The sequence below is a fragment of the Lithobates pipiens genome, unplaced genomic scaffold, assembly GCF_037356315.1.
Source record: "Lithobates pipiens isolate NorthernLeopardFrog02 unplaced genomic scaffold, aLitPip1_a1.2 Scaffold_157, whole genome shotgun sequence".
In the NCBI taxonomy this organism is placed as follows: domain Eukaryota; kingdom Metazoa; phylum Chordata; class Amphibia; order Anura; family Ranidae; genus Lithobates; species Lithobates pipiens.
This window is the reverse complement of record NW_027507746.1, coordinates 3981378-3994444: the sequence shown is the minus strand read 5'-3', so window position 1 is coordinate 3994444 and position 13067 is coordinate 3981378. Positions and strand designations below refer to the sequence as shown.

The following is a 13067-nucleotide window of genomic DNA, read 5'->3' as shown; positions in this document are numbered from 1 at the left end:
TCCGGGGGTAAGCATCTTTCTTCATTACAATACTAAATCGCCCCACGGGCAAAATTGGACAGCAACAGGAATACTGCAAACCCCTCCCTAAACAGCAAAAAGGGCCTATTATGGACTGCTTTGTTACCAGATCCCAGCCCCCACCCTCCCACCCCTCTGTGGACCCTTTCTCCAATATGGATCTACCTCTGGGATTGGAGAACTCTAGCTGCCTCCCAGCTACCACCTGCCAAACCTCTGACATGGGCCCACCTTCCCCGCAGGGGATCCTTACCCCAGATATTTTAGTCGCTAAACTGGATGCTAAACTACATCTCCTGCTAAAAACAAATCACAACCAATGTCTCGGCCGAGGTAAGCAAACTAGCGGTGGAACTGAGAAAGGAAATAAACCAGCTTGGCGAACACACAGACACACTCGAAAACAAATTTGACAAAATGGTCAGCTATGTTCAGAACGTCGAGGAGGAAAATCATAACTTGCGCCTCTCAGTGTCTCAACTGCAGCTTCAACAGGAGGACCTGGAAAATAGAGAGAGATGCCAGAACCTGCGCTTCAGAGGTATCCCAGAGAGCGTCGGAGACCCTGATTTACGTGACTATCTGCTAGGCCTCTTTAACACCCTAGCTCCTTCGATAGTGAACATAGACTAGCCCCTTAATAGGGCACATCGATCTCTGGCCCCCAAACCACCTGCAGGAGTCAGACCCAGAGATGTCATCGTTTGGTTCCACTTCTTTGAAAGCAAAGAGGCACTGATCCAGTACACGCGCAATAAACCTCAAATTGTTTATAATGGGGCGAAGTTGCAGATTTTTAGTGACCTCTCTCCCATCACATTACCTCTTACTTGCAACATCACAGGGTCCCATACTACTGGGGATTTCCCTTCCATCTGCTATTATCTAAGAATGGTGCCCAGTTCACCCTACGTGATCTTCCAGAGAGCAAATCTTTTCTAAAGAGCCTTGGTCTGCCTCCCCTTCCTGAAGATGACATGCATCCTGCTGATGTCCACACTCGCCTTCTCCCCAATACTCCAAGCCGCATCTAGACACCCGTGAGGAGCAAGCCCAGGGGGCACCTCTCTATACCTCAAACGCCCACGGTTCTCCAAGCAACCCCCCTGAGCTCCCCCAGCAGCCTCCACGTGGCTCAGTTTTGGATCCTGACCGCATCCCCCATCTTTCTTTTTCCTTTGAGAATTAAAAGAAAAAGATCTTGTTGCTATGACTATACTAAATTTGTCCTATGTCTTGATTATTCAAGGCGGGACTTGACTTCCCCATCCCATGGAGTTTCTCACCTACAAAAGACTATATGTTGTTAATGCATTTGAATATTTCTGAATTCATAAGCAGAGTAGATGGCCCTTTCCATCCTTGCATACGACCTCCTCTGGTGACCGTCCGGTCACGACCCTCCTGACCTAAGCTCATACCCTGGGTCTCCTGTGGTACATGTACCCCCAGGCTCTCAAGATGTTCCGTTCTTTTTTGTTTTTGTGTTGTTTGTTTTTTTCTGCTGCTTTTGTTATTGTTTCTTTTCAATGTTTTATGTTGTACTGCATCCATTCCTATAGATCAGTTTCATCACTTACACATGCATTGCTTAAGCTGGTACGGCCTTAGGCCATCCCATCTCGGGGTATAACCAGACTTTCTCCATTACCTAGGAGTCATTGACACTAACGGCACCTATTACCAGTTAGAGTTCTGGTTCATTGTTACTTATTGCTCGCTGTATTGTAATCCTATGACTCTTACGCATGATTCCCCACCTAGATTGCCCATATGGCTTTAAAGCTCTTGTCATACAATGTAAAGGGCTTAGGTTCTATACGTAAACGCTGGCTGGCCCTGAAGGAATTCAGATCTTCCGGAGCAGACGTGATTATGTTACAAGAAACACATTTTAAAGTAGATGGCTCCCTTAACTTTGCCTCTAAACACTTCCCCACCTCTTTCTTAGCCTCTGACCCCACAGATAGGGCGGGAGTTGCGATTCTGATCACAAAGTCATGCCCCATTAAAGTTAAAAACTCCCATGTAGACCTCCATGGTAGATACCGCATCCTAAATTGACAATATTTTAACACCTCTCTGACCCTCGTCAATCTTTATGCCCCCAATACCTTCAGATTGACTTCCTTAATGGCTTGTTTGATTTCTCCCACTATCCGTCACAGCCCTTTATGATAGTTGGCGGGGACTTTAATCTGGTTATGTCTCCCACCAGAGATAGGCAAACATTGTTCTCTTCATCACCTTCCAAGAAGCTTGTATCTCAAGCTACCTTCTTCCATCGGGTTATAAGATCCCATCGACTATTCGACTCATGGAGGATCAAACACCCCACAGCTCAGCAATTTACTTTCTACTCCCCAGCATATAAAATGTATTCATGGCTGGGTCACTTCTTTATCTCTGCCCCTCTCATTCCACACGTGGTCGATTCTGAGGTGATGCCTATCACTTGGTCAGACCATGCCCCCATTACTCTAGATCTTCTGCTCACTGAGGCTTATCCCAGATCCTGCCATTGGTGACTTAACAATCATCTCTTACAATCTGAATGCTCCCGCTCTGTCCTAGCAGGGGGCCTTACGGAATTTTTCCAACTTAACAGAGGGTCGGTTTCTGACTTTTCCATTCTGTGGGAGGCGCACAAGGCCGTTTTTAGAGGTGCTTGTATTGCTGAGAGCTCTAGACTGAAGAGAGACAGAACCAAACTTGTCCGTTCTCTAACTTCTGCTCTCCTCTCAGCGGAGCAGAAGCTTTTGGGCGCCCCCGTGGTGGAGAGATTGCGGAGAGTCACCCTGCTCAGGGAACAGATAAAAACAGCACAACTTGACCAGGCAGCTAAATCGTTGCTCTGGACAAAGCAAAAGTTTTACAAATTCTCCAATAAACCCCACAAAATGTTAGTTAACAAGCTTTGTCCATGCACGTTCAACTCCTTCCCTGAGTTCCTTATACGACCTGACGGAAATAAGACCCACTGCCCTCGTGAAATCTCAAACATTTTTGGCAAATTTTACCATAAACTATATAACTGTTTAACCCAGAAAACCACTTTCATTTCACACTAGAGAAATTGGAGTCTTTCTTCTCCAACCTGAAACTCACTAAGCTCTCGTCAACTGACCTAGAGGCCCTAAATAAAAGCGTAACGACGGAAGAGCTCTCCGCTATAATACGAGAGCTCCCTTCGCATAAATCACCTGGCCCTGATGGCCTTCCCTATTTTTACTATAAAACTTTTTGGTATATTTTGGGTCCACACATGCTCACCTTATTTGACTCTCTACTTGGGGCATCCCCCCACCCACAATTCTCACACTATTACATCTCAGTAATTCCCAAGCTGGGTAAGGATCCCTCCATCCCAGACAATTACAGACTTATAGCTCTTTTAAATTTGGATTACAAGATATTTACGAAAATTCTTGCTTCTAGATTATCCGGCCTTGTCCCCAAACTTATTCACAGAGATCAGGTGAGGTTTGTCCCTGGCAGGCATACCGGAGATAAGACCCGACGTACATTCAACCTGATAGACCTTCTGGGTAGGACCAACAGATCAGCTCTGATACTTAGTTTAGATGCACAGAAGGCCTTCAATAGGCTCAACTGGCCCTATATGTTCGCTACGCTAAAAGTGTATGGCCTTACTGGCCCCTTTTTACAAGCATTAGAGGCTCTGTACTCAAATGTTACTGCCCAGGTACAGATGTCATCCTTCGTGTCGCCTCGTTTCCCCATGATGATTGGAACTCGGCAGGGGTGCCCCTTATCACCACTTTTATTAATTTTATGCCTTGAACCTCTAGCCAAGTCCATACGATCTCATCCAGACATATGTGGGGTGGTGATGCAACAGGCGGAGTACAAATTATCACTCTTTGCAGATGATATCTTGCTAACTATCACCAACCCATTAGTCTCCCTCCCCTCATTACAGAAATTACTCTCCTTATTTGGTGGTATCTCCAGTTACAAAGTAAATACCTCAAAGACCGAAGCTCTACCCATACATATCCCCACAACACAACTCTCCAGGCTGAGGGAAACATACCCATATAGATGGCGCAATGACTCACTCAAATACCTGGGCGTACTCTTGACTCCTTCATATTCCCACCTATTCCACGCAAACTTCCCTCCCCTATTCCAAGACATACATAACTCCCTACTATCCTGGTCCAAATACCCCCTGTCCCTCCTGGGAAGTATCAACGTCCTTAAAATGTTAATCTTGCCCAGATTGCTCTATCACTTTGAGACGCTGCCGGTTGCCATCCCTTCTCCACAGCTAAAACTTCTCCAAAGATGTTTTTTAAAATTTATATGGGCCAACAGATCCCACCGCCTAGCCAGTTCAGTGGTATTTCCGCCTAGAGCCCGGGGAGGCCTGGGGTCTCCGGATATTGTTGGATTACCTTTACATAGGCTATCCCCCCTCCAGTCCATCATGAATGCCGCTGCCAGACTCATCCACCTTACCAGCCATTCAGTGTCCTCCACCCCTCTCTGCCAATCCCTGCACTGGCTTCCACTCACCCAATGAATAAAATTCAAAGTACTAACAATAATTTACAAAGCCATCCATAACTCTGCCCCCAGCTACATCACTGACCTAGTCCCAAAATACCAACCAAACCGCCCTCTACGGTCATCCCAAGACCTCCTGCTCTCTAGCTCCCTTGTACCCTCCTCCCATGCTCGCCTCCAGGATTTCTCCAGAGCTTCTCCCATCCTCTGGAACTCCCTACCCCAATCTGTCCGACTGTCCCCTAATCTATCCATCTTTAGATGATCCCTGAAAACCCTTCTCTTCAAAGAAGCCTATCCTGCTTCTAACTAACACTGTTTTACTTCCCCCATCAGCTCATCCCCCACAGCTATTACCTCTTGTATCAATTGCCCCTTCCTTTTTAGATTGTAAGCTCTAACGAGCAGGGCCCTCTTATTCCTCTTGTGCCAAATTGTAATGTAAATGTAATGTCTGCCCTGATGTTGTAAAGCGCTGAGCAAACTGTTGGCGCTATATAAAACCTGTATAATGATAATAATAATAATAATAATAATATTGTGAAATATTATCATGCTACTCATTTAAGAATCATCGTCACATGGTCCTCTCTAAATGCCACGAGACAGTGGGCTGGTATTAAGAAGGGGGTGCTGTACCCGGCTCACCCATGCTCCTTGATCTGGGGTACTCCGTCCCCTCTACTCCCCAACCTAAGGCGCCAATGTATGGCCTCAATGTCCTTTACCCTGGACATATGCAAAAGTGCCAAAAAAAAGTACTCCCTTTCTTCACCCTGCCCCCCCCCCCCCCCCCTTACGAATGTGCTGTTTAACCCAACTATTCCTGATGGATTGTCTCTGGGTAGGATTTCCACATGGCTTGATCCCCCCTCTTCCAACTTTGAAATTTGGTCTATCACATTTCGCGAAAGTGCTTTTGAGACCTTACGTGAAAAGTATGACATCCCCAACCATTTGTTCTACTTTATCTACAAGTTAGACACTTCTTTAGCTCCAAATCTCTCACTCTAACCCTTGACAAGCCCACAGCCTTTGAACACCTATGTGCCCAGGGACCTCACCAATTACATCTTATCTCCTCCATCCACCAAATCCTCCATGAGTCAACCTCCTTAAATGAACTTACACATTTGTGTATGAGTAAATGGACTCAATTGTTGGGTAAACCTATCACTCTACAGACGTGGGATAAGATTTGGACCTCCACCTTTAAATCCTCTAAATGTGTCACACAAAGGGAAACGGCTATAAAAATCCTTATGTTCTGGTATAGAACCCCTGATGTCATCCACAAGTTTGACCCCTCAGTCTTGCCGCGTTGCTGGCGATGCAGGACTGACATAGGGTCACTATTCCACATCTTTTGGGAATGTCCCCTGATACGTCCCTTTTGGAGAGAGGTGGGATCGCTGGTGCTGGGGGTGACGGGGTCTCCCTCCTGGTTGAACCCTTACACTGTTTGCTGGGTCTCCCTGTTCCAGGCTTACCTAAAAATACAAATCGTTTGATCTCCTTTATCCTATTAGCTGCTAAGAGGCTTATTCCGTTATGCTGGTTATCTGGCGCGTCCCCCCCTGGCCCAGGTTCCTTCACCTGTTGACCAAGAAACGGAGAATGGAGTACATGACAGCCTCAGTACATGATTTAGTTCCTCAGATTAATAAAATCTGGGAGCCCTGGGATCGGTCAGAGTATGGGGCCCCCCTGCCCAAAAACCATTAATAACCACAACTGCCTGTCGAAGTACCACCCCCCGGTACCTATTTCTCTCTCATCCACTCTCTTTGTACTAGGCCGGGTAACCCTCCCCCCCGGAGACTTACCATGACAATCATATGGATGTTATACTTGTACCGTCATCCTTTGGCCTACGGCCCGCTGTTTCAGGCCGCGTACACACGGGCGGACTGTTCGCCCAACTTAGTTTGACAAACAGTCCGCTCAAAATTTGCATGAGCGGACTTGACCACACACGATGAACGAACAGTCCGCTGAAACCGTGCACGATGACGTCTACAGCACGTACGACGGGACTAGAAAAACGACGTCCTATACACTGCAATGCAACCTTCGGCCGTGTAAATCCTTTCTGAGCATGCGTGAAACTTAGTTTGTCGAACAAGCCTACACACGAGCGGACTGTCCGCTGAAACCAAGTTTCAGCGGACAAAACCAAGTTTCAGCGGACTGTCTTACGGGAATTCCGAAAAACTTTGTTCGTCAGACTGTCCGCTGAAACTGTCCGCTGAAGCCCACACACGAGCGGACTGTCCGCTGAAACACTGTTCAGCGGACAAAGTTGGGCGAACAGTCCGCCCGTGTGTACGCGGCCTTAAGGTTATCTTGTCTTTTATAAACTGTATGTTATTTACTTTATCTGTAAGACCCCTTTCACACTGGGGCGTTTTTCAGGCGCTTTAGCGTTAAAAAAATCACCTGTAAAGCGCTTGAAAGAAGCCTCATCTGCAGTCCCAATGTGAGAGCCCAAGTGCTTTAAGAGCCCTTTCACAATGTCAGCGCCCGAAAAAGGCTCGTAAAGCACCCCTTAAACTAGCAGCGCTTTACCAGCATTTTTTTATTGGGACGCTTTTAACCCCTGCTAGTGGCCAAATAAAGGGTTAAAAGCGCCCACAAAACCCTGCTGCCAATAGCGTTTTTTCAGGCGTTTTACAGGCGCTTCCCATTGATTTCAATGGGAAGGGGCGCTTTAGGAGCGTTATATTCACCGCTGCAAAAGCGCTGCAAAGAAGCGGCTTGCAGGACTTTTTTTGACGCCCCCTGCCAGCGCAGCGCCTCAGTATGAAAGCATTGGGGCTTTTACATTGGGATTGCAGTTGCAGCTTCTTTCAGGCGCTTTTTTTAATGCTAAAGCGCCTGAAAAACACCTGAAAAACGCTCCAGTGTGATAGGGATCTTGGTAGGGTTGCCACCTGTCCAGGATTCACCCGGACAGTTTGGGTTTGGAATCATATGTCCGGGTTTCAGACTGCCTGAAACCCGGACATATTATTTAGACTGGACTATGGCTTCCTAGCAGGGTTGCTGGCTGCAGTTTTTTAGCTGAGAGTGTCTGTAAGGCTGCGTACACACGCGGGGACTGTTTGCCGAAACTAAGTTCATCAAACAGTCCGCTCAAACTTTTGAATGAACGAACACGCCCACACACGGCACTTTTTTTGAGCGAACTTAGTTCGTCGTACTAAGTCCGCGCAACTTTTGAAAGCCCACACACGAGGCAACAGTTCGCTCATTTCGAGCGCGTGTGAAGGTAGGCGGGGCCCGCGACGGAGACGTCGCGGGCTCCGCCGCCTGGAATGGACTTAAAGGGGAACCCCAACGCAGAAAAAAATCGGCGTGGGGGTCCCCCCCAAAGTCCACAACAGACCCTTGTCCGAGCTCGCTACCCGGCCGGCCAGGAAAGGGGGGTGAGCGAGCGCGCCCCCCCCTCCTGAGCCGTACCAGGCCGTGTGCCCTCAACATGGGGGGTGCCTTGGGGAAGGGGGGGCCGCGCGGCCCCCCCACCCCAAAGCACCTTGTCCCCATGTTGATGAGGACAAGGGCCTCTTCCCGACAACCCTGGCCGTTGGTTGTCGGGGTCTGCGGGCGGGGGGCTTATCGGAATCCGGGAGCCCCCTTTAATAAGGGGGCCCCCGGATACCGGCCCCCCACCCTATGTGAATGAGTATGGGGTACAATGTACCCCTACCCATTCACCTGTAAAATAAAAGTACCCAAAAAAAAAACACAACACACGAGATAAAATATTTTATTGCACAGCTCCGGGGGTCTTCCGTCTTCGGGGGTCTTGTCCCCCTCTTCGGTTCTTCTGCCGGGCCACAGCGCCTTCTTATAGCTCTTTTGCAGGCGGTGGCCCGGTCTTCTGTCGCCGCCGCCGCCTTCCGTTCTTCTGTCGCCGTCTTCCGTTCTTCTGCCGGGCCACCGCGCCTTCTTATAGCTCTTTTAGAGGCGGTGGCCCGGTCTTCTGTCGCCGCTGTCGCCGTCGCCGCCTTCCATTCTTCTTCTTCTTCTTGTTCTTCTCCAGGAGATGTTGACACGTCGCTCTCTCCGGCCGGAATGCCAGAGCCGTGCTGAGCGGTCTCTTATATAGTGACAATGGGGCGGTGTCACATGGTATATGTCACATGGGTTGGTCACATGGGTTGATGTCACATGGGGACTATGACATCGTAAGGGGGCGGGGTCACCATGTGACCAACCCATGTGACATATACCATGTGACACCGCCCCATTGTCACTATATAAGTGACTGCTCAGCACGGCTCTGGCATTCCGGCCGGAGAGAGCGACGTGTCAACATCTCCTGGAGAAGAAGAAGAAGAACAAGAAGAAGAAGAAGAAGAACGGAAGGCGGCGACGGCGACAGCGGCGACAGAAGACCGGGCCACCGCCTCTAAAAGAGCTATAAGAAGGCGCGGTGGCCCGGCAGAAGAACGGAAGACGGCGACAGAAGAACGGAAGGCGGCGGCGGCGACAGAAGACCGGGCCACCACCTGCAAAAGAGCTATGAGAAGGCGCGGTGGCCCAGCAGAAGAACCGAAGAGGGGGACAAGACCCCCAAAGACGGAAGACCCCCGGAGCTGTGCAATAAAATATTTTATCTCGTGTGTTGTGGTTTTTTTTGGGTACTTTTATTTTACAGGTGAATGGGTAGGGGTACATTGTACCCCATACTCATTCACATAGGGTGGGGGGCCGGTATCCGGGGGCCCCCTTATTAAAGGGGGCTCCCGGATTCCGATAAGCCCCCCGCCCGCAGACCCCGACAACCAACGGCCAGGGTTGTCGGGAAGAGGCCCTTGTCCTCATCAACATGGGGACAAGGTGCTTTGGGGTGGGGGGGGCCACGCGGCCCCCCCTTCCCCAAGGCACCCCCCATGTTGAGGGCACGCGGCCTGGTACGGCTCAGGAGGGGGGGCGCGCTCGCTCGCCCCCCTTTCCTAGCCGGCCGGGTAGCGTGCTCGGACAAGGGTCTGTTGTGGACTTTGGGGGCACCCCCACGCCGTTTTTTTTCTGCGTTGGGGTTCCCCTTTAAGTCCATTCCAGGCGGCGGAGCCCGCGACGTCTCCGTCGCGGGCCCCGCCTACCTTCACACGCGCTCGAAATGAGCAGACTTTCCTCCGAGCGGGAACAGTTTGCTCATTTCGAAAGTGGCCTACACACGGGCGGACTGTTCGCTCAAACAAAGTTTCAGCGGACAGTTTTTCGGAATTTCCGAAAAACTTTGTCCGTCAAACTGTCCGCTGAAACTGTCCGCTGAAAGCCCACACACGGCGGACTGTCCGCTGAAACACTGTTCAGCGGACAAAGTTGAGCGAACAGTCTGCCCGTGTGTACGCGGCCTTACACTCTCTTTCACACTGCCCAAAGCCAACACTAACAATCCCCCCAAACACACAGAAGGGAGAGGAGAGAGGGCTCGATCTGCACCTCTTCCCCCCACCCCTACCCCTCCGTGTCTGCCAACACTCCAATCCACAGCGCTGTGCCTCAGAAAATGAAAGTTGGGGCTGGAAATTTGAAGTCCAGCAGCCTCAGATATATCTGGATAAGAGGTGCTGACTGCCAAGGGGTGAGTGAGCTCACCATCCATCCCTGTCTGTGACTGAAGTCTCCCCCCCTTCTCTCTTTTGCCCCTCAGTGGGTACACTAAGGTAAATCAGGGCTCTCAGAGCACCCCTCACATCAGAGTTCCCCTTTACACCAGAGGCCACAGTGTTCCCCCTTACATCGGAGTCCTCTCCGTACATCAGAGTACTCAGTGTTTCCCCTTAAATCAGGGTTCCCAGAACATCCCTTATGTTAGAGTCCCCAGAGTTCTCCCTTACATCAGAGTCTGCAGAGCCTCCCCTTACAGTGAAAGAGAACTCTGCGAGTTCGGATGTAAAGGGGAACTCCGTGGACTTTGATGTAAAGGGGGACTCTTAACATCATATGATTAGAAATGTTATTTAATGGTAAAATATAGGTATAGTTTATAGTATAAAAAAAAAATTGCTGTGCGCCGCTAAAGTGTTTGGGTTTGACTTGAAGAAAAAGTGGCAACCCTAGATCTCGGTGTGAAAGCACTCGGGGCTTTTACATTGGGATTGCAGTTGCAGCTTCTTTCAAGCGCTTTACAGGCGCTTTTTTTTAAACGCTAAAGCACCTGAAAAACGCCAGAAAAACGCCCCCAGTGTGAAAGGGGTCTTATAGTTATGCAGTTCACCTCTGTGCTGCATTCCTGGACCACAACCTCCAGCTTTCATAGTCAAAGTTTATGTTATCTCCCATAATCATTTATACTTACTGATTATTTCAATCTTTAATTATATTGTATTTCCTCTGAAATGTTATAAAAAAAATACAATAAAAAAAAGAAAAAAAAAAAGAAAGATTCAATGAATTCTTACCTCTGTGACACGCTCAGATGACTCTCACAATGTTTCTCTACCTTATAACAGTCTATTGTATATATTCTCCCATCCCCCATAGCAGGAAATCACGTGTTTCCTGAGTCCTCCGAGAGGGATCTGTACAAGTCCTTCAGGATTTGTTTACAACATTCAGATGCATCCAATTTTTTTTTTTTTTTAAAGCAGTACAAATCCATATGCAAAAAAAGTGTATTTCAATAAACCTCATTTATACCATTGTGTTGTCTTTATGTGCGTTTAAAAAAAGTACAGCTTTCTGCATTTTGTGTGATTCCATCAAAACAATCAAATCCACAAACAATTGAATAGCCTTAATGTCTCATCTGAGCAATTTTGATCAAACGGAGTTGATCGGTCAGGGGCGGAATAGTATCATTTTCAATTAGTCAGCAGCACTTAGGGTTGCCACCTGTCCAGGATTCACCCGGACATTTCGGGTTTGGAATCATGTGTCCGGGTTTGGGACTGTCTGAAACCTGGACACATTATTTAGACTGGACTATGGCTAGGGTTACTGACTGCAGTTGTCTCAGCTGAGAGTGTCTGTTACACTCTTTCATACTGCCCAAAGCCAGCAATAACAATCCCCCCAAACACATGCAGAGGGCAGAGGAGAGAGGGCTCGATCTGCACCTCTTCCCCCCACCTCTCTTTGTCTGCCCCACACTCCAATCCCCAGTGCTGGGCCTCAGAATAGGAAAGTGGGGGCCAGAAATTTGTAGTCCAGCAGCCTCAGAATCATCTGGATGAGATGTGTTGACTGCCAAGGGGTGAGTGAGCTCACCATCCATCCATCCGTCTGTGACTGAAGTCTCCCCCTTCTGTCTCTTGCCTCTGAGTGAGTACACTAAGGCAAATCAGGGTTCTCAGAGCACCCCTTACATCAGAGTTCCCCTTTACACCAGAGGCCACAGTGTTCCCCCTTACATCGGAGTCTTCTTCATACATCAGAGTTCCCAGTTTTCCCCCTTAGATCAGTATTCCCAGAGCATCCCTTATGTCAGAGTTCCCAGAGTTCTCCCTTACATCAGAGTCTGCAGAGTCCCCCCTTACAGTGAAAGGGAACTCTGAGTTCAGATGTAAAAGGGGAACTCTGTGGACTCTGATGTAAAGGGGAACTCTTGTTATTAACTTGATATGATTAGAAATGTTATTTAGTAGCAAAATATATGTATAGTTTATACTATTAAAAAAAACAAAATTGTTGTGCGCTACAAAAGTGTTCGGGTTTGACTTGAAGAAAATGTGGCAACCCTATCAGCACTGAGAAACACTGTCTTACCAAAAGTATTGAGACACCTGCCTTTAGACACACATGGACTCTAATGACATCCCAGTATTATGCCCTGTACACACGGTCGGATTTTCCGATGGGAGATATTTTGTCGGAAATTCTGACCGTGTGTAGGCTCCATCGGAATTTCCAACACACAAAATTTGTGATCTGGATCTCAAATTTTCCGACAAAAAAATAAAAAAAATGAATTGTCGGAAGTTGCGGTGGTGTGTACACAATTCCGAAGCACAAAGTTCCACACATGTTCGGAATCGAGCAGAAGAGCCGCACTAGCCATTGAACTCGGCTCGTCGTACGTCACCACGTTCTTGACGTTCAGAATTTCAGATAACATTGTGTGACCGTGTGTATGTAAGACAAGATTGAGCCAACATCCGTCTGAAGAAATCCCATGGATTTTATTGTTGGAATGCTCGATCGTGTGTATGTGGCATTAGTCCGGAGGGTTCAATATTGGAGTTGGCCCACCCTTTGCAGCTATAACAGCTTCAACTCTTCTAGGAAGGCTGTCCACAAGGTTTAGGAGGGTGTCTATGGGAATGTTTAACCATTCTTCCAGAAGAGCATTTGTGAGGTCAGGCACTGATGTTGGATGAGAAGGCCTGGCTCGCAGTCTCCACTTTAATTCATCCCAAAGTTGTTCTATTGGGTTGAGGTCAGGACTCTGTACAGGCCAGTCAGGTTCACCTTGCTTTTTGCACTGGTCCAAATCATTTGGTGGAGGGGGATTATGATGTGCAGTGGGGGCTGGTGTTTTTTTTTGCGGGGGCAAACAACCT

At 48.4% G+C, this 13067-nt stretch overlaps 1 protein-coding gene across 8 annotated transcripts in view; it reads right to left on the bottom strand.

Annotated features, from left to right (window-relative positions):
• Window positions 1-11013, bottom strand: part of LOC143981454 (NACHT, LRR and PYD domains-containing protein 3-like) — a 176944-nt gene extending 165931 nt beyond the window's left edge. For 2 of the 8 annotated variants that reach the window (XM_077479302.1, XM_077479307.1), the window contains exon 1: window positions 10968-11013. The gene's annotated coding sequence lies outside the window, so the exon portion shown is untranslated. The remainder of the gene's footprint in view (window positions 1-10967) is intronic. The other 6 variants (XM_077479308.1, XM_077479305.1, XM_077479304.1 and 3 more) reach the window with 6 other exon arrangements.
• Window positions 11014-13067: the final 2054 nt, after the last annotated feature.